Source organism: Lathamus discolor, chromosome Z, assembly GCF_037157495.1.
Source record: "Lathamus discolor isolate bLatDis1 chromosome Z, bLatDis1.hap1, whole genome shotgun sequence".
NCBI lineage: Eukaryota > Metazoa > Chordata > Aves > Psittaciformes > Psittacidae > Lathamus > Lathamus discolor.
Window position 1 is genome coordinate 15,684,077 of NC_088909.1, and position 21,252 is coordinate 15,705,328.

General features: G+C 41.1%; 1 long non-coding RNA gene across 1 annotated transcript; it reads right to left on the bottom strand.

Annotated features, from left to right (window-relative positions):
- Positions 1-1,047: 1,047 nt before the first annotated feature.
- LOC136004652 (uncharacterized) lies at positions 1,048-21,153 on the bottom strand. The gene is made up of 3 exons (XR_010608561.1): positions 20,947-21,153; positions 2,304-2,399; positions 1,048-1,310 (listed from the first exon to the last, which is right to left on the bottom strand). It is a non-coding gene; the product is annotated as an uncharacterized LOC136004652 (long non-coding RNA).
- Positions 21,154-21,252: the final 99 nt, after the last annotated feature.

Consider the following 21,252-nt stretch of genomic DNA (forward strand, 5'->3'; position numbering starts at 1 on the left):
TAAAGCCAAAAAAAGTGCTGTCAGAAAAACATAATACTGAAGTCACTGTGTAACCCTCTAGACAGCAAAGTGCTCCACCACACAATCCACCGTGAAAGCATTAGCCTGTCTTGAAAAAAGAACAAAAAGATTTAATTTCTCTGACATACTGATAAAACACACATTAGAATTTATTATTCACCACCAATGGAAACTTTCTGCTGCAGTTATGAAAGCAGCTGTCATACACACCAGAAATATCTAAAATAAAAACTACTTTCCATTTTTAAGACACCACAACCATTTTAAAATTTTACTCGTTTCTGAAAAAGTACAGTGAGTATTACGGCTGCAACACCTACAATGTATTTAATGCATCACAGAAGTTACCTTCAGTCATTTAATGTGTGCTTCATATACATCTAAACCACCTTCCCTATGAAAGTAATTGCCTTTCAGAATGTGGAAAAATCCAGTATTTGATTAGCATTCATGTTCACTCTATAAACAACAACAACCTTCATAGACACTCTGCAAAAACACTTACTACCATTTATTTTGTATGTATCAAAACCAAGAATAATTGATATTTCAGTAGAATGGTTAAGTGTATCTTTTAAACCTAAATGATCAGTTTGTATGTAACTACCTATTAAAGTGGTTCTTCACATTAATTTGCTTGACTGCTTTTCAAACAACAATTATTTCAAGATTTTCCTTAATGTTTCCACTATTATAACTTTAAGTTATAATGAAAGTGAAAACAGTTGAAAACATAAACCAATCTCAAGCAAATTCAATATTCACTAGCTCAATATAAAACTGGTTCAAAGGTGTCAGTTATTAGGTGAACAAGTAACACCAACAATTCTGGTTGAGCCTAAAGTTAATCTGTTCACTTTTCTGTCTCCAGCAAAAAAAAAAAAAAGCAAAAATAACCGATGACCTTTCATGAATTTGGAGATATTCCATCCCTCCCATTCAACACGCATCAAAAGTCAGGTCTGACCAGACCTGCCCATTCTAACTTGAATAGCCAGATGTAGATTCAACCACAAGTGAAATTGGTGACAACTGCGTAAAACAGGTAACTTTATTTTGTGACTGTTTAGCAGCATCTAATTTAAAATTACAAAGGTGCAGCACTGACACTCATCAACATTTCTTTTAATAGAAAAGCCTTCTCAAATTTTTCAGAAGTTCTCATAGGACTGCAACAGAATCTGGAGCGCAACAGAAGGTGCAATGCAATGCAGGACTTTCACTATTGCCAGTGTCAGCAGCATCTTCTTAGGTTCCCCACTGGTGCTGTACTGCGTTAACATGAAGAGCTGCAATAAAATACAACAAATACTACAAAATAGTTGTAGTTTCTCTATCTGGTGACCCTCCCCACATCTGCTTATATCTAAAAATCAGTTCCACTCTTCCGTTAGTGAAAGGTTAATTGCCATCTCAACATTTCATTTTATTTATAATCGAACCTAATGATTTGCTATACACTTTTGATTGTTTAGTATCCTCACAGGTAACCTAACATCTAAGTTCTCACATCAGTGCCAAAATGGAGGAACCCCCGCCCCCAAAAAAAAAACAAAAACAAGCAAGCAGCTCTGACAGGCTCTGTAGCTAGATTATCATTAGCTGTAAGAGATACCAGTCACTATGGGTCAAATCCTCTTTTAACTTTGTGGAGAAAGTTGTTTTCAGTGTCGCACTTTCCTTTCTCCATGCCTTACATCTACAAAACCAAAGGCAAACCTACAAAAGAGCTGGTTAGCCCTCCTACAGGCCAGAAGGTACAGAAGATATCTCCGTCCCAAGGTCTGCATCTTCTCCAGCTGTCTTAGAAATCAGGCCCTCTTTCTCTCTCCATGTAAAAAAAATATTTGAGTCTGGAAGTATGCATTATTATTTTTATTTTACATCTACAGCAGTATCTAATATTTTTTCTACCTATTTTAAGTTCTAAATATCCCAATTATAATTTACATTATTTTCTACCCTGAATAACATTTCATTTTGTTTGATAACAACAGTAACAACCACACAGGCATCTGTGTGCTAAGTACCCTCCTTATTATGAAAAAGCCAAAGAAACCTACTGGACTTGTACATTTTAGAAACTCATATTTAATTATTCCAATAGAGAAACAGGATCCTTCAGTCTGAGTCTGGCTTAAAGACAGCCAGCTATGGTTTTCATTATTTAAATGAAATAAAGTTTCCAGCTAGACTAGATGTATTGTTGTCCGCATCATGAAGGTTTTAACTAGAAATTACAGTTATTAAAGCAAGCAGCTACAGAGCTTTGTCACTCTCACCTGGCATTGGTGAAAGAACAGGTGTCCCTCCAAGCAGTGGCCATTTTGCAGGTTGATATAAAAAATATCTCAGAAGTCCAAATCCTTTAGCAGGTGCTGAAAGAAGAGGTGGAAGACTATCTTTGCATCTGACAGTCCTGTTTGGAAATGATTTTTGTTTCTTTATTGCAACTGATTTAAAACAGTGAAATCTGCTTTTGTTTGCACAGGACACTCAACTGTGAGGGTCTGAAAACACCAGGCTTGAAAAATGCCAGTTACCCAGCTGAAAGCAGGTATAGAAATGGGAACTCTGGACAAAGTAGTGAGACCACACACCAACAGCTACAAATGCCTTAGTCCTTACCATTCCTAGTGCCCTACTTCAAAAGATGTACAACCACTGAGCTATAAGTATAAGCTTCCTGTCCACATTTAACAACAGAGCATACTGGCCTGCAGTGTCACTAATCTTAGCATGAGCACACTATAAAGTAAAACTTTTCCGGATATTAATGTTAGCTGCACACACAAGTTAAATCACAAACTGACGAATTACAATTTGTATGGAAAGTTAAAGTCAGATTTTGAGCTATTTTTTCATGACAAGCATATTACACGTACTCTGAGTCTGCCTCTAAGCAAGGACTTAATCCATGACCATAATGTAGGTCACTAGTTTGGATACAGTTTGTGCCTAGTATTCATTCCAAGAAATCAGACCCAGGACTAACATGAATAGCTGTCAAGAGTGTACATGTGGTTTCTTTTTACACTGTCATTTAATAAAAGAAAATAATCCAATTAAGCAGTGTCATGATATTTTTTGCTGACTTCCCTATTTCAATCATTAAAGCAGTATTTAATTTATAATAAAACACCACACTCTAATCCTATGCATCCAAGAATATTGATGTTTAAAGCCTGAACCGCCCTCACTGTTTCTGCTGTCCTTTTGGTTTTCAATGAGCTTCAGTAACTCAAAAGAAATGCAACCAACTTGGTAACTAAAAAAGAAAGCTTTGTAGAATGGGGAAAGTTCACAATGGGAGGAAAAAAGCCTTTCTAAAATAGCCAGGTGCTCACCTCAACCCATACCAACTTCAAACAGATTCAAGGATAGTAGTCGAATCTGATTTCAGACTAAGAACATGAAAGGTGAGCTTTATATTCTTATACTTTTATAATGTTAGAATGAATTCTTTTTTAGATAAAGAATAGTACACTCCCCTGCTTTCCTATTCTTTCACATAAAGTTTGCTCTGAAAATAGCATGGCTGAGTTAAGTCTTTCAAGTATTATTTGATCACTGCCAAATATTTGCAAGTTTGGATTTTTCCACATCCCACCCCCTACTTGATTATAGTTCATGTAGTATCTGCTAGGTTTTGTTCTACTTCTATAAGTAAATGTACTGTGGGAAGTGATCAAGTCAGTCATGGAAACACAACGAATTACTTTGAAATACAAAACTGAAGTAATATTGTAAGAAGAGCTCCTGATGGTCTACCACCCAAATGAAGGTTTAACCTGAGGAAGGGATGACTGGCTTAAGAAAGCAATCCTGCTTGGCAGCAGCAGAGGTGCAGGTTTACTTAAAGTATGGGTGGCAATGCTTATACATGACCTTGCATCCTCACATTGACTTCAACTTCAGTTGAAGTATCAGTTTGTTCAACAAGACTTAGTCTAAATGAACAAAAGCAGTAAGCCATTCTTCAAAAGATAAAGAGCACAAGTAGAAGCCTGCATGAATCTCACTATCCCCTTATCCCAAGGGGATCCAAGAATTTTCCACAGAGTAGCTCAAAATTGCACAGATATTCTAAGTCTGTAAGTTACATATGTGGCTGGGTTAGTTGTTAGGGTTTTGTGTGTATGTGTGTGTTGTGTGTTTATGGGCTCTTTCTTGGTTGGGTTTTTTTTTTTTTCTTTTACAATCATAGAATAGTTAGGGTTGGAAAGGACCTCAAGATCATCTAGTTCCAACCCCCCTGCCATGGGCAGGGACACCTCACACTAAATCATCCCACACAAGGCTTCATCTGCCCTGGCCTTGAAAACTGCCAGGGATGGAGCACTCACAACCTCCCTGGGCAACCCATTCCAGGGCCTCACCACCCTAACAGGAAAGAATTTCCTCCTTATATCCAATCTAAACTTCCCCTGTTTCAGTTTTAACCCATTACCCCTTGTCCTGTCACTACAGACCCTGACGAAGAGTCCCTCCCCAGCATCCCTATAGGCCCCCTTCAGGTACTGGAAGGCTGCTATGAGGTCTCCCCACAGCCTTCTCTTCTCCAGGCTGAACAGCCCCAACTTCCTCAGCCTATCTTCAGATGGGAGGTGCTCCAGTCCCCTGATCATCCTCATGGCCCTCCCCTGGACTTGTTCCAACAGTTCCATGTCCTTTTTATGTTGAGGACACCAGAACTGCACACAATACTCCAGGTGAGGTCTCACAAGAGAAGAGTAGAGGGGCAGGATCACCTCCTTCGACCTGCTGGTCACGCTCCTTTTGATGCAGCCCAGGATACGGTTGGCTTTCTGGGCTGCGAGCGCACACTGAAGCCGGCTCATGTTCATTTTCTCATCGACCAGCACCCCCAAGTCCTTCTCTGCAGGGCCGCTCTGAATCTCTTCTTTGCCCAATCTGTAGCTGTGCCTGGGATTGCTCCGACCCAGGTGTAGGACCTTGCACTTGTCGTGGTTGAACTTCATAAGGTTGGCATCAGCCCACCTCACAAGTGTGTCAAGGTCCCTCTGGATGGCATCCCTTCCCTCCAGCGTATCAACCGGACCACACAGCTTGGTGTCATCGGCAAACTTGCTGAGGGCGCACTCAATCCCACTGTCCATGTCAGCGATGAAGATGTTAAACAAGACTGGTCCCAACGCCGATCCCTGAGGGACACCACTCGTTACCAGCCTCCAGCTGGACATTGAGCCATTGACCACAACTCTTTGTGTGCGGCCATCCAGCCAGTTCTTTATCCACCGAGTGGTCCATCCATCAAATTGATATCTCTCCAATTTAGAGACAAGGATGTCGTGTGGGACAGTGTCAAACGCTTTGCACAAGTCCAGGTAGATGACATCAACTGCTTTACCCTTGTCCCTCAGTTCCATAGCCCCATCATAGAAGGCCACTAAATTGGTCAGGCAGGATTTCCCCTTAGTGAAGCCATGCTGGCTGTCACCAAGCACCTTGTCGTTTTTCATGTGCCTTAGCATGCCTTCCAGGAGAATGTGCTCCAAGATTTTACCAAGCACAGAGGTGAGACTGACTGGTCCGTAATTCCCCGGGTCTACCATTTTCCCCTTCTTGAAAATGGGGGTTATATTTCCCTTTTTCCAGTCATCAGGAACTTCACCTGACTGCCATGATTTTTCAAATACGATGGCCAGTGGCTTAGCAACTTCATTCGCCAGCTCCTTCAGGACCCGCGGATGGATTTCATCAGGTCCCATGGACTTGTGCACCTTCAGATTTTTAAGATGGTCTCGAACCAGATCCTCTCCCACAATGGGCCCAAGGTCTTCATTCTCACAGTCCCTGCGTCTGCTTTCTAAGACCTGGGTGGTGCAGTCAGAGCCTTTGCCAGTGAAGACCGAGGCAAAGAAGTCATTCAGAACCTCAGCCTTCTCCAAATCCTGTGTAGCCAGTTCTCCCGAAAGCTTCCTCAGGGGGCCTATGTTGTCCCTAGTCTGTTTTTTGTTTGCTACATACCTGTAGAATCCCTTCCTGTTATCCTTAACATCCGTAGCCATGTTTAATTCTAACTGGACCTTAGCCTTCCTAACCTGGTCCCCAGCTTCCCTGACAAAATCCCTGTACTCTACCCAGGCCGCCTGTCCTTGCTTCCACTTTTTATAAGCCTCTTTTTTTATTTGAATTTTCCTCAGCAGCTCCTTATCCATCCAAGGAGGTCTCCTGGCCCTCCTGCCGCACTTCCTTCTAGTTGGGATGCAGCACTCCTGAGCTTGTAGCAGGTGATCCTTGAGTATCAACCAAGAGTCTTGGGCCCCCCTGCCCTCCAGGGCTATATCCCATGGAACCTTAGTAAGCAGGCTCCTGAAGAGGCCAAAGTCTGCTCTTTTGAAGTCCAGGGCAGTGAGCTTGCTGCACGCTCTTCTCACTGTCCTGGGGATTTCAAATTCGACCATCTCGTGATCGCTGCATCCGAGGCTGCCCTGGAGCACCACATTCTCAACAAGACCTTCCCTGTTGGTGAGCACAAGGTCAAGCATGGCACCTCTCCTTGTCGGCTCCTCTATTACTTGCAGAAGGAAGTTGTCTTCCACACAATCGAGGAACCTCCTGGATTGCTTTTGCCGTGCAGTGCCATCGTTCCAACAGATGTCAGGGTGGTTGAAGTCCCCCATGAGAACAAGGGCCTGCAAGCTTGAGGCTTTTCCTATCTGTCTGCAGAGTGCTTCATCCACAGGTTCTCCTTGATCAGGCGGTCTGTAACAGATCCCCACAGTAATGTCTCCCACGGCTGTTTTCCCTTTAACCCTGACCCACAAACTCTCTGTAAACTGCTCACCTGCCCCCAGACAGAGTTCCATACTCTCCAGCCTATCCCTAACATAAAGGGCAACTCCCCCTCCCCGCCTGCCGGGCCTGTCTTTTCTAAAGAGCCTGTAACCTTCCATTCCAACACTCCAGTCATAGGAGCCATCCCACCATGTTTCTGTGATGCCTATTATATCATACCCCCGTAGATGTGCACACATCTCTAATTCCTCTTGTTTGTTCCCCATGCTACGGGTGTTTGTATAGAGGCATCTGAGCCGAGCTCCAATTGAAGCCGGCTCGTTGGCTGGAGCAGCTGGAATATCTCTACATTGCTCCGAGCATTTATTATAGGTGTTAGCAACTGACTGGGTGTGTTGGGATGGAACGATGCCCCCCTCCCCCAACACATCTAGTTTAAAGCCTCCTTGACCAGTCTGGCAAGCCTCCTACCAAAACTGTTCTTCCCCTTCTTCACCAGAGCAGCTCCACCAGCCCCCAGTAGACCTGGCCTACTAACTTCAGTCCCGTGGTCAAGACACCCAAACCCCTGACTATGACACCACCCTTTTAACCATCTATTGACCTGGCCAATCCTCCTAGCTTTTTTTTTTTGGTCCTCCCCTGTGTCCTGGAGAATTGACGAAAAGACTATCTGAGCACCGGAGCCCCTAACCACCTCTCCCAGGGCTCTGTAGTCTTTCTTTATGGTCCCCAGTCTACTACTATCTATATCCCTAGCGCCCACATGGATCACCAGGAGCGGGTAATAGTCCGTGGAACTTACTAGAGCAGGCAGCCTCTCTGTAACATCCCTGATCCATGCTCCCGGTAGGCAGCACACCTCCCTCGAGATGGGGTCAGGCCGACAGACAAGTGCTTCCATCCCTTTCAAAGTAGAGTCCCCTATTACTACAACCTACTGCTTTTTCTTTGTAGCACCAGTAGAGATCCTTACCTGTGCATAATCTGGCTGTTTGTGGTGCAAGTGTGTTTCCTTTTTTCAGAAATGTTCTGGATTTTATACTTTAGATAAAAAGTTTATACACCATTATATTAAACCAGGAGTTGCATTCCACTTAACGGACTGATGGATATCACTAACTTAAATTCTTTTATGTGTGCAGTATTACTTAAATACTCAAAAGCATTAACAGATGATGAAATACTCATTTTGCAACCACAACTTGTGAGAGAGCAACTGCCCGTTAGAGGACTTGTATATATGTCCTTGTAACAGGTCTAGTCCTGTGAGGAATATTAGCATCCTACTTCATGATGCACATGCCCATTAATACACACACTGGCATTATACACATGAACTTTTCATCTCTAGTGCCTAGCACTCATTTACAGATTATTTATGTGGAATGTACCCAAGCTTATTTTTATCAGCTTTAAAAGATGCTTGAAGTTGTATTTCAGTGGGGAAAAAATACTAATTCTTCAATGTCTTTTCTGCTCTTCGCATTGCCACTTACTGAGCTCAACTACACCCAATCCAAGTATTTCCCCACACTTAACAGAAATATGTCTAATACCCAGAGACACACTGTAATCTCTCAGCTCCCATGCTAGGCAGTCATCTACCAGATCATCTGCCTTGTGTGAAACCCTGGTACACTCCTGTTGCTCATGCTCAGCAAATGTATTCCCAAAAGCTTTAACTAGAAGAGCCAGAGCATCCTCCACAGGCATGCTATGAGGCACCACAAGGATGAAATAGCTGGCTTTAACAAGCTTGTGTTTTCATCTACTTCACACATTTACAAGAAGGCAGAAAAACATAGCTGTTAAGTCTGTGCAATATAACTGAGGGAAATTTTTAAACCTTCAGTTCAATATTGATATAGCCCTCCTGTAGATGCAGAGGTTAATTTTGATTTAGCACCAGTACATAAACTTAATTTGAAATATAAATGAAAAGCTGCATTTTCTCCTTCCCACTGTAAAAACATTACCGGCCATTCATAAGCTAAAGCTATAACTGAAAAAGATTCCCAATTCTATACAAAGATTTTCACAAACATCTACAGCTGAAATAAAATGATTCAGCATATTATTCAGCATATATTAAGCAATGCTTAATTTCAGCATATCTTTTACCTAACTAGAGAACAGGGCACATACTTTCCCTCCAGCAGAAGATGCCTTTTTACTATTGTGTTCTTGATACAAGATGCAAAATTTGTGAATTTACAATAAAAAGTTCAGAAACAAATGCAGATAAAAACTTCAAAAACAATTGTGATTCTTTTACATAGAATCAACGCAAGACATGGAAATTTTAATTAAGCAATTTCTATATAACTATCATTAATTATTGTATATGGCAATTTGTTCCCTGCATTTCATGTCATTTAAGCAGTAATCCAGGACAAATATTTAATCACTCCATGCAATATGAATTATTACAAATTCAGTGAACTATTTCAAAGCTGTCTCACTTTAACTAGGTCAAATCTTTTACCCAGAAGTACAATGAATTAGCATTTAAAATTTTAGTGGGTTAAAAGAAATTTAAACTGCAATTCTGAATGGGGACTGTTTTAAGTGACATCTCTCAAACAAGCACAACTTTCTTTTGATAGAAGAATGAAACATGATTACACGGCACAAGGGAAATCCTAAATTGGGCGGTTCTAGAATACAAAATCATTACTTGCTTCTTGGAGTGCATGTGTGAGATCTAACTTAGGAAAGGTATATTATTTCCACTATAACACCAGGTTCTGGTAACTGATTGCCTATAAACCTAGCATATTTCCCCGGAGAAAAAGTTGGCTATATGCAAATAAAAGTCTGTCATCGTTTCCTATTGCTGTGCTCTTGCCATTTTATATGTGCCAAAAGCAAAAGGACCAAGTCCAGTGTTATGAGGTGTAAAAAACCCCACAAATTGGTGTGCTCATTGATCAGATATACTTGTTACATCAGGAAGTAACTGTGATCTCTGTTTTAAACCACACAGAGAAAAATGCAGTTAGTGATTTTTGCCTCATCACATTTTGGTGCTAGATTTGAGTGACATACTCTAATTATTGAAATAATTTCTATTTAGCGTTTGATTCTATATCAACATCCTTGTATACTGATAAATACTTGACTGGAAACAGTATGAACTATTACACTGACATTAGTGTAGTTTTGTTAGTAGCCTGTTTCTTGAAAAAACACTGAAGATAGAGGGCACAAAAGTTAAGAGTAGTGATCCACATGTTCTCAGGATAAATGCTACACAGTATCCTTTAAGGATTTTACAGATATCTTGATTTCAGTCTTTTAGACTTGTAAGATCACATTTCTTACTGACAGCAATATGAAGAGGTGAAAGTCACAAACTCCATTTGCTTCACCAGCAAGAAAGCTTGCTAACACTGATCCTGAAACTACAAACAGGAAAGTAGACAGTCAAGGAAAAACTATGTCTTTTTCATACCCTGTAGTACACATTTTTTAAACAGTTCTAATAGTGTTTCATTTACATATTAAAGCAACACACTTGGGCTTGAACAAGTGAAAACAAATTGTTTTGTCAGCTTTGATTATTTTTAATTGCTTAAAAAAATTAGAAGACAATTTACAACTTCCTCTGATTATCCCACATGATATTTGCATTTCAGGCACATTAATCAACCCAGCTGCAGCAGCTCTAGTTCCTCCTGAGTCTCTCTACTACTGACCAAACATTTAAATAGACCACTAAACTATGTCAGAGAATTTCCAACTGATAATTCCAACTGTACTGCTATATTTCTGCAACACTCCATGAACTGAAACAGAAAAATCTGTGTGGTAGTTCCAACCGTATTTGAGTATCAGAAGGGGTTATGTCAAATACAGAGTTCAGTGAGGAGGAAGGGAATTAAACATTGCATTTACAGTGCCAGAATTTAATACAAAGAAAGGCAACTGTCTCAGCTTAAAATAATTTTGTTGATTCTGTTGTTAGAAGGTGTGTGAAGAAAAACAGATCATCTATATTTCCTGTAAGTTTCAAATGAATTAAATACATACGGGAATCAATATCAGTAACAAGTTTAGTACAACACACTTTGCTATGGGGAGGAAGAAAAACAAAAGTTAAAATACCAAAGCAGCAATAAGGAAGTCAAAGGAGCTATAGTTTAGACTTCCAGTTATCTAGATAGTCCTTTAACAAGAAAAAGGAATTCTGTGTATTTGAGTGGTTAAGATCTATGTATTCAAGTTGATCCAGCTCGCCTCCAGAAGATAAGCAGCAATACAATGGAAACTAGCTCTTCCAGGATTAAACACTTGTGACAGAAGTTTGTCTTCTGTTTAACAGAATGTTACCCTAATAATTCATTTTTCCTAGAGTGTTCTCCTAATACTAAGAACTAAAGAACAGACCAAAAGTTCTGTGCACTTTAGAGTCCTTTTTATATTGCCAACTTCAATTTTTCCTTCTGTTGGCAACTGTGAATCTTTCACATTAGAAAGATATTTGACATGCACCAAAACCCGCAAAGATTACTTGGGCATCAATAGTATCTGAAACTACTTTTAGTATGTCTAGATTATCATCATCATCATGGCTTGACTTTGCAAACAAAGATTTGGGAAGGGCTTTACCCATGCTTACTACGCACGCTGATGACTAAAAGGCCAATGTGAGACAGGCAAAACCAGTTGCAAAAAGCACAGCGAAAGGTCTAGAAAATATAAAAAGTCTAAAATATAACCAAATGCTGCAAGATGGTCTTTAAAGCAGAAAAGAATTAAGATCAGACTTGAGTCTTTTTTATTAAAAAAAAAAAAAAAGAAAAAAAAAAGAAAAAAAGAACTTGAACAGTCCCTTGTGGCTGCCATACTCCAAAGCCTGGGAGATACATTATAAATTTTAGGACTAACTGTAAGTACTAAGGAGATCCAGAAACATTAAATAGGTAGGATCTTCAGATAATATCTACATATTTGTAGGGTCACACTTCTGAACTGGGTTACACTTACCCATGTAATTACCATTTCTGTAATAGAATTAGCAGAAAAAAATCTTAATAGAAACCTACTTCTGCTCCTTGCTGATGGCAACAATGTCAGTCAGAAGGTCTCATTCTTTCTGCATCTGCTGGTAAAACTGCAAGTAGAGCTTCTCTCTACAATCATCCCTAGTGCAGTCACCTGCAACCAAGTGAAAAATCAATTAAGCAACAGCACAGACTGCAAAACTACACTAGAACATCACCAAGTCTTCACTACTTTACCATGTAACAATACTGTCAAAACCGATATAAATAGTTCTTCAAAGCTGCGTTGGTTTTTTCCCCTCCCTTTTCTTTTTCCCTGAGGAAATCTGTTACAGACAAACAAGACATAAGAAACATCATTAAACTCAGCTTCAGACTTCTCAGAATTAATCTGAGAACAGTCCATTCATCTATTCCAACCTACAGAGGATTATTTTTGTCCTATTCTCCCCTGAATTTTCTTCTCCTTTGGTGCTGGAACTCAAAACTCACTCCAGTGAAAGACTGAGAGACTAGGAAAAGCCACCAGACTGCTTTTTGGTTTTTCTTTTCACTAAAGCCAGACACTATTGCTCACTGACTTGCCTATGCAAAAGACCAGGTAGTTATTCAGCCAATATCCCTCTTGTACCTTCTTGGAAGAACACATGATGAGCACAGGTAAATCCATAAGTTATCCTACAATTCAGTTACAATTATTCCTCACACAGATCTTCCCACATGCGACTACATTTACACCATTCATTAGTTTGTCTAGACGTAATGGGATAAACAACTTTAGGCAGTAACAGAAAAACTTTCATGAATAATCTTCTTCACCCTGAAGGGAAGTACCTATGCATTTTTTGCCACTCAGTTCTACCAGGGATTAAATTATAACTCACATTCCTACACTCTTTTCATTACCCATATTCATTACAATTTCATATATTCATTATAATCTTTCATTATATAGTTAGGCAGTATTGTGCTCAGTACAATGATAATCCTGTCAAGCTGTGCATCTCATTTTTAAATTACTCTAGTAGTTCATTAAAAAAGCCTCACTTAACTTCCTACAAAAGCCACTATAATAAAGGTTCTTAAAAGACCACATCACCTAATCCCATTTCAACATTTTTTAAACTGTATGAGTAACAAATTAATAACATGAAATTTACTTAACCATAGCTTGACTGAGTTAGATAATGTTTAAACTCTCAAGAGCTTTTTTTCAAGCTTATTTTTAGAAGTTTAAACTATAAAATCCAAAAGTTAGAAAATAATTTCCAGGTAATCTGAGTATGCACTCGGCATCACATACTACTAGCATTTATGCTAGTAGCATGTAGTTAGATTTAGTTTCTAGTGGGAAGTAAGTTTCTCTGAGCACTCATAAAAAGAAAGATTATTTAATGAGATGTAACTAGTCACAAAATCCTCAAAAATTTCAGGATGACTCTTCAGGATGACATCCACTCTTTTAGCCACAGACAAACCCTGTAGCCAAGCACCTGTAACAGACAACACTGTGGAATTCAAACTAGAAAAGCACAGTCTAGAATTTGGTAGGCTCCAAGGCACGAGACACTTCTTAGATATTCTTATTCACGACCAGATTACTATTAAAACGAATGCATATTCCTGCTATAGCACTAAAAATACTTTTCTGTTTAATATCTAGAACGTTTAAAGCTTTAGAATAATTTCTATTTATGCTACTGAAAGTTTCTTACCTATTCAAGCTTCAAAATCCTTTGAATAATCATATGGGAAAGAATGACTTTTCTAACAAGATCCACAATGATTTATACTAAAGGAGGTAAGAATATAAGGGTACATAGATACAAACGTAAAATTACATACAGAAGAATATAAGGTTACACCAGAAAAATCTTTTAAAATCTAGAATAACACAAAGTGTTCAACAATAATGAAATAAGCACATTCAACAGATGTTCATACTGTATTTGTGTTTTTAAAGAATGTCATTGTATCAGATAAGAGATATCTACTATTTCTCCTTCCCCACTCTTTCATTAACAAACTCTGGAGAGATGCAAAAAGGTCATGTTTCCTTGTCCAGCTTTGCCTGATTGAATGAACACCTTATGATACACCATACAGCAGCTCAGTCAGATCCTCCCAACATTGGTGAAAGAAAGGCAAGAGAAATACTCTGACATCATAACAGTCATTGCAAAAATATGCAACCACAGGGGGACATCTTTAGCCAAGATTTCTTCTTACACAAGATCCTTCTAAAGCTTTGCTTCATCCATTTTTTCCTTAAGTTTACAATAGAAAGGGCCTTCATTATGCATCAGCAACTGGCAGTATCTGAACTAAATTATGATAACATATCATTTATTTGCTTCCCATAAGATGCATCACTTGTACATCACTTACACACACTGAATTAAGCATGTTTTTCAATCACAGTACTGACTTTACTGAAAAGCTACATCCTGAATTGTCCATATGAACTTGCTTTAAGATGAGCTCATACATACTTGCTTACTTTGTCCTGTACCAAGAGATGTCTTTCATGAGTACAGCTTTGTAAAAAAAAAAACACAACAAAACAAATCAAAAAACAAAACAAACAAAAAAAACCCACAAAAAAAAAAAACAAACCAAAAAACCCACAAAAAAAAAAACAAACCAAAAAACCCACCAAAAAAAAAACCAAAACAAAAACAAAAAAAAAAAAAACCCACCAGGGTGTTTTTTGTTGTTTGTCTGCTTGTTTTCACCCTCTTTTTATACTTCTATTGCAGTGATTAAGTATGCTCCAAAACACAGCTGGGATATGTTGTGCTCTATTTGTACTAATTGCTGGACTTGCTAGAGATCCTGTTCTCTAAGACAAGACATACTCTAACATATTAATGCAAACAAACATACGATAGCTCTAGGGGGGTGTATTTTGTTTGGTTTCTAAAGGTACATCTAATCTAACTGACCACAAACAATTAAAAACAAATAATCCATTTAGACTCCATGTTTCATCTAGGAAGATTGTGGTTTATCTCAAAAGATAATTATCCAAAAGCCCCAAGAGAAATTATCTCCTACTTCCCTGATATAAAATCATAGAATAGTTAGGGTTGGAAAGGACCTCAAGATCATCTAGTTCCAACCCCCCTGCCATGGGCAGGGACACCTCACACTAAGCCATCCCACACAAGGCTTCATCCAACCTGGCCTTGAACACTGCCAGGGATGGAGCACTCACAACCTCCCTGGGCAACCCATTCCAGGGCCTCACCACCCTAACAGGAAAGAATTTCCTCCTTATATCCAATCTAAACTTCCCCTGTTTCAGTTTTAACCCATTACCCCTTGTCCTGTCACTACAGACCCTGACAAAGAGTCCCTCCCCAGCATCCCTATAGGCCCCCTTCAGGTACTGGAAGGCTGCTATGAGGTCTCCCCACAGCCTTCTCTTCTCCAGGCTGAACAGCCCCAACTTCCTCAGCCTATCTTCAGATGGGAGGTGCTCCAGTCCCCTGATCATCCTCATGGCCCTCCCCTGGACTTGTTCCAACAGTTCCATGTCCTTTTTATGTTGAGGACACCAGAACTGCACACAATGCTCCAGGTGAGGTCTCACAAGAGAAGAGTAGAGGGGCAGGATCACCTCCTTCGACCTGCTGGTCACGCTCCTTTTGATGCAGCCCAGGATACGGTTGGCTTTCTGGGCTGCGAGCGCACACTGAAGCCGGCTCATGTTCATTTTCTCATCGACCAGCACCCCCAAGTCCTTCTCTGCAGGGCCGCTCTGAATCTCTTCTTTGCCCAATCTGTAGCTGTGCCTGGGATTGCTCCGACCCAGGTGTAGGACCTTGCACTTGTCATGGTTGAACTTCATAAGGTTGGCATCAGCCCACCTCACAAGCGTGTCAAGGTCCCTCTGGATGGCATCCCTTCCCTCCAGCATATCAACCGGACCACACAGCTTGGTGTCATTGGCAAACTTGCTGAGGGCGCACTCAATCCCACTGTCCATGTCAGCGATGAAGATGTTAAACAAGACTGGTCCCAACGCCGATCCCTGAGGGACACCACTCGTTACCGGTCTCCAGCCGGACATTGAGCCATTGACCACAACTCTTTGTGTGCGGCCATCCAGCCAGTTCTTTATCCACCGAGTGGTCCATCCATCAAATTGATATCTCTCCAATTTAGAGACAAGGATGTCGTGTGGGACAGTGTCAAACGCTTTGCACAAGTCCAGGTAGATGACATCAACTGCTTTACCCTTGTCCCTCAGTTCCATAGCCCCATCATAGAAGGCCACCAAATTGGTCAGGCAGGATTTCCCCTTAGTGAAGCCATGCTGGCTGTGACCAAGCACCTTGTTGTTTTTCATGTGCCTTAGTATGCCTTCCAGGAGAATCTGCTCCAAGATTTTACCAGGCACAGAGGTGAGACTGACTGGTCCGTAATTCCCCGGGTCTACCATTTTCCCCTTCTTGAAAATGGGGGTTATATTTCCCTTTTTCCAGTCGTACCTGTAGAATCCCTTCCTGTTATCCTTAACATCCCTGGCTAGGTTTAATTCTAACTGGGCCTTAGCCTTCCTAACCTGGTCCCTAGCTTCCCGGACAACATCCCTGCAATATAACTGCAGTTCCATAGAGAGAAGAGTAAGGAATGTTTACTTAACAGAGTGATTGTCGTGTTATTTCAGAATATGCTTTTTTGGAAGCAGTTATGGGGTGCAGCAATGTGAGAAACAAACAACAAAAAAAAAAAAAAAAAAAGGAAAGCATCAGCAGACTTCTGTGGTTATGGTTATTTCGTTTGTTTTTAATAAGGAGCACTTACACTTGGAAGGAATCATTGTTTTGCAAAAGTGATATCAAAGATTAACAGTACAGGGCAAGCAAACAGATTGCAAACAACCCTCAAAGCAGCTGCTGTGCACAGGATCTCAAACTAAACAAAAAAATGCCCTAAACCATGCCTAGAAACAAGAAGAAATACAGCATATCCTGGAAAACCAACAAGGTTTATGTCTTAGCATTTCAAAAAGACAAGCTACCTGCTCCTGTATCTAGGCGTCCTACTACGCAGTGCAACCATCACAGCTCACATTAACACCCTTGGGCTACACTACCCACTGGTGTTCCTGTTTGGCAGCTGTCACAAGGACATACCCATGGGGAACGACAAAGCCGATAGGAAGAGGCGCCCCATCACTCACAGACCTCAAGGTCTGTTTACACACAGCAAGGATATGACACTGCTATATCCATGAGAAAATAAATAAGTTCAGCTTTCAGTCCTGGATTCTCCACACTTTTAAATAGCTTAGTTTGCCTATTAGCCATTACTACTATGGTGCAATACCTTTGCCATAAACCCAAAATTTCTAAGTAAAACATCCCTGTTCTTAACAAATAACTTTCAACCTGAAAGTAAATAAAAGGAAACAACTTTGTCACTTTATTATCATATGAGGAAAGACATCTGAAGAACTAAAGTACCCCTCAAAACATGGAAAGCAGATGAATACACCTCTTTCAGTTTTTTAGAAAACCAAATACAAAGTGTGGGAAAGCATGAGGCTGAAAAGATACTTGTGAACTAAATATGAAGGACTAGGAACTGGAAAAATTGAAACCACATGACTCAAGACTGAACAAGAATCCTCTCCTAATATATACACATGACAAAAAGGCTGAGGGAGTTTTGTTTAATTTTATATTCTACATCTAATATCCAAAGATTCACTTTTCTCATAAACTGCTTCATAGCAACATTTTGGTGTTACATATTACTCACTTCAGAAGCCATGGAATCTACCTGGATGCATGTCTGGGCTGAAAGTCAAGAAAGTTTAGGGACTAATACTGAAGGCAAACAGCAGGGAACAGTCAGCACAGATCAATAAAACTCCATGCTACAGAACACAGAGCTTGCGCAACATTCTTTTAGGCTACCCTAAAGTGTGCTAAGAGGAACAACAAGCTAAAAAAAGGAATTAAGTTCTGTTGGATATAAGAAGCCTGTCTTCTGAAGTGCCATAAAGGATAACAGGGTGAGTTTTACTACTCCTAAATACCTACATGTATGTAAACCCCCTCATTTCAGTTGCAGAAAAAGAACAGAGGAAGACAAATTTATAGACTACCAAAGTTCAAACTATTTCTAGCACCTCAAGATATAACTTCGCATATTCATAGAATCACTGAATCATAAAATAGTTAGGGTTGGAAAAGGCCTTAAGATCATCCAGTTCCAACGCCCCTGCAATGGGCAGGGACACATCACACTAAACCATGTCACTCAAGGCTCTGTCCAACCTGGCCTTGAACACTGCCATGGATGGAGCTTTCACAGCTTCCTTAGGCAACCCATTCCAGTGCCTCACCACCCTCGCAGTAAAAAACGTCCTTGTATCTAATCTAAACTTCCCCTGTTTAAGTTTCAGCCCATTACCCCTTGTCCTACCACTACAGTCCCTAATGAAGAGTCCCTCCCCAGCATCCTTATAGGCCCCCTTCAGATATTCAGGGTGGCAGAACTCATTTCATACTACAATTCTAAGAAGTGAAAATGAATCTTCTTTTAATTACATTGAGACAGACAAAATGTGTATTTCTACACTATACATCATTGTCGTGGTTTAAGGACAGCTGGCAACTCAGAACCATGGAGCCACTCGCTCTCTCCCCCACTTCCTCCTCCTGCTCCCAGAGGATGGATAGAAGAATCAAAAGAATGTAACTGCCACGGGTTGAGATAAGAACAGTCCAGTAACTAAGGTACAACACAAACCACTGCTGCTACCACCAATAATAATAAGGGAAATAACAAGGGAAGAGAATACAGCCAATCACCACCCACCGACCGATACCCAGCCCAACCTGAGCAGTGATCTAGCCCTTCCAAGTAACTGCCCCCAGTTTACATAGTGGGCATGACATGCTGTGGTATGGAATACCCCTTTGGCTAGTTTGGGTCAGGTGTCCTGTCTCTGCTTCCTCCCGGCTTCCCCTCCTCCCTGGCAGAGCATGAGACTCAGAAACGCCCTTGGTCAAAGTAAACATTACTGAGCAGCAACTGAAACCATTGGTGTCATCAGCATTGTTCCCAGGCCAAAAGTCAAAACCACAGCACTGCACCAGCTACTAAGGAGGAGAAAAATGACTACTACTGCTGAACCCAGGGCAATCATGTAGAGATGATCCTTTGGATTTTGCTCAGATGTCCATATAAAGCATGTAAATACTATCCTTGCACCACTGAATGCAAGTTAGGATAATACACTTCAAACGTGGAAGGTAGTTACTACAATAAACAGATTTATAAAAATACATAGAGTAATAAAGGTAAAGACTGAATTTTTAAACAGCCTTAAACATTAACTCTCTGAAGTAGCATGTTGCCTCAAGAGGGAGGAATTGTTTATAGGAAAAAAAGCAGCAGAAGGGGTTATGTAGATGAAAACATGCAAGAGAAGGCTGGAAATGCAGTCAAACTAAGAAACAGGTGACCCATCCTAATTATCTGTCAGCAGATGCTGCTAACAGATGCTCCCACATTATGCTCAAAGTACAGCTGTGAGAGCCAGATACCAAAGACGCTAAACTCAGAGAGATGCATCCCTTACACCTCAAAGAGATACTTGAGATATCATTCTAAGCTGACAAAGAATGTTTCTTCCAATCATCTCTGCATTGTGAAGCAAGCCAAATGTATACTTTTGCTTAAGCTGTTAATTTTAAGGCTTCAGAGGCAGAAAAAGGTATCAAGTGTTAGTAACAGATGCACTAAGCCTAAGAAACTGTTTACTCAACTTATAGTTGTAGCACAATGACAGTTATATTGTCTTGTCTCATTTACCTTACCTAGTCTCCTGTCAAGAGAATTGTATGGAAGAGTAAAAACTAACTGGGAAATTTCAGAGAAAATAAAAGCATTTTGAACTACCCAAGAAGTTTTACATTACAAACAGCACAGGAATTATAATCACTGTTGATTTTTTCTTCCTGGTGTAAATTCAGCTTTTAAGTGTCACGAATCATGAAAGCTTGAATAAAACACAGCTTTAAGATACCTGTATCTGTTCAGAAGTAAACTGAACAGCTAAAGAAGATAGAAGAGATCAGCAGGAGATCTGCACATCAACAAACTCACAGAAGTATTAATAGCCTAGTACAAATTACAGCTTTCTGATACTGTCAGGATACAAGAAGTCTCCAAAGGCCACACACAGCACTGCATTTTTCAGAGTAACACTAACTTCACAGGGCGTGTTTAATTCAAAGTTCTACCAACTGCAAGTAAGGAAGAAAATACGTACTTCCCAGACTCCAACTTTTCAATCCAGTCTAATATTCTAATGCTAGTATCTGCTATACCCTTTAGCAACAACTAGAAAAAACACCCGAGGTGCTCAGCCTTCCCATGTGGCTGACAGAACCCCAACCAGCACTGGTGGGCATGTTGCTGCTGGTTTTTACATTGGCAAAACCAGCGTAAGTTACTTACGGACAGCTATAATAAGCTGAACTCACAAATGCTCTTAAAAAAACATTATATTGTCATCTTGATTCAGGGAGCCATCACCAGAGAAACAGTAACTTAAGACTTTCTAGAAGACACCATTTTTCTGTGATTACACTTAATGAAATCAAGACGACTATAAATCATGTTTTCACGACTTCCCAAGTTTCCTTCAACGAAGTCTTTGTGCACAAGTGATATCCTGCCCACACCACATACCACCCCCAGAGCACGGCAGCTCCCCGTGGCTGCTTCTGCAGAATGGCAGCACAGAACTCCTACTGCACACAAAACACCACTCCGGCCTCCAGTATGGCTTAGCTCGAAACAAATGGCAGTGCAGGGACTTGTGGTCCCTGGAGAGCTCGCTAATCAAGTCACTGTATTTCAACGCTTTCCTGCAAGTAGCGGAGCAGCTCGGCAGCTCTGTATCCTGGCTGGGACCCCAGGAAGCAGGAACAGGAGCTACGGGATGATGACGGTTGATCTCTACGTCCAAAGGGACGCTTACAAACCCTCAGCCTTCAAGCACTATGTCGGATGTCTGCACGCCCCAGGCGACAGCTGACGCAGAGGCCGCATGACGCGCCGCTGCCACGGTCCCATCCCAAGGGCATCCCTCCAGGGCCGCCGCTGCAGGAAAATCCGCTCGTACCCAAAGCCCAGGGCGGGAGGCGATACAGCCGGGCGGACACGGGGCACCTCGCGCTCCTCCAACCGCATACAGCGAGCGCACGCGGGAGAAGGCGCCCCGGAAGAGACAAAACGCGGCCCGGCCGGGAGCCCTCCGTCCCGAGCCGGCCAGACCCGCAAACACCGAGCTCCGGCAGGGCCCCTCTCCGAGCGGCGGCGGCAGCGGAGCTCCGCCCCGCCCTCAAATTGCTGGAGCCACGCCCCAGCACCCTCCGTGACCAACGCAAGTCGCGCTTGCTCGGGGAAGGCGTGGCGAGTAGAAAGCTGG